General features: G+C 40.0%; 1 protein-coding gene across 3 annotated transcripts in view; it reads right to left on the bottom strand.

Moving 5' to 3' along the window:
- LOC129246242 (uncharacterized) overlaps nucleotides 1-1,301 on the bottom strand; it is a 116,996-nt gene that overhangs the window by 89,255 nt on the left and 26,440 nt on the right. The window lies entirely within an intron of this gene.

The following is a 1,301-nucleotide window of genomic DNA, read 5'->3' as shown; positions in this document are numbered from 1 at the left end:
CATTTCCTTACATATTCTCTCCTTACTTTTCCTATTTATATTCCCACATCTCTTCTTCATGTTTTTTAATTTGCTCCCTTACTAACTGATCTTTACTTTAATGACATTATCTATGTAAATCAATTTATTTCTCTTTGATACATAACAACAACAAATTATATTTTGACTCTCACTATAAATTTTTAAGCTCATATTTGTTAACTTAGTTGTAAGAATTAGGTGACCTTGGAATCATTAATAAAGCTACCTTAGAAAAGAACGGACTATTATTACATGGGAACTGCCATATGTATTATACTACAGAACCATAATAAAATACTCTTATTTTTTGTACTTAAAGATTGGGCTGCTCCTCCTCCTACTTGTGGTGTGCGTCTTGAAGTTGTTCCGCAAATGGAGGGACCTTCAGTTTTAAGCCAACTCCCAGCGGCAGATATTTTTTACGAGGGGCTTTTTCATGGAAGAGAAACACTGGGAGGTTTGCCATTGCCCACCGAGGGGCTATTAAAAAAAATATTTCTATCTTTTTTTGCTGTTTCATGCATGGATCTGGGCTGATATTACAAACGTGAATTATTGGATTTACGAACTTACATTATTTGCATCATTGCAGGGCATTTCATGTGCATATCGCTCATTTACTTCAATAGTGTCCCTGCTTACTTACTTAATTAACCGTAACATCAGGTTACTGAGTTACAGCCTGCCGAATAATGCCTCGCCAGGTGACCCTTTTCCCGCACACTTTTTCCAGTTTCTTAGCCAAGAAAAGCCAAGTCATCTTCAATTTGGCCCTTCCACTGGATACGAGATTGTCCTCTTCGCCGTCGACCGCCAATTACCGTCTTAAGCACCTTCTTTAATGAAGAAGTTCCTTCCTTATGGACGACATGACCCAGCTACCTTAGTCCCTGCAGGGTGACTTGTTTGACTATGTCAATATCTCCATAAAGCTCGTGGTTCATTCGAAGGCTTCAGAGCATTTAGCCCAAAGTAGTATCTATTGTGCGTTTTATTTCAAGGCTGGTAATCGCGGAACCAAAATATATGAAGTCCTTGACAGCATCGAATTTATAGTTGTTAACTTCGATCTGTCGCTCAAGACGCAGCGATTCCATACAGGACGCTAGCATATACTTGGTTTTGCCCTCGCTTACCGCCAGACCCAATTGTGCAGACTCCTTTTTGAATAGCGGTAAAAGCGACGTCGGCATCCCGTTTGGTATGACCACTGATGTCAATGTTATCAACATACGCAAGGAACTGGACACTTTCCGCTTCATTCTACCCCCGTCCTGGGA

Source organism: Anastrepha obliqua, chromosome 4, assembly GCF_027943255.1.
Source record: "Anastrepha obliqua isolate idAnaObli1 chromosome 4, idAnaObli1_1.0, whole genome shotgun sequence".
NCBI lineage: Eukaryota > Metazoa > Arthropoda > Insecta > Diptera > Tephritidae > Anastrepha > Anastrepha obliqua.
This window is presented reverse-complemented; position numbering and strand designations above follow the sequence as displayed.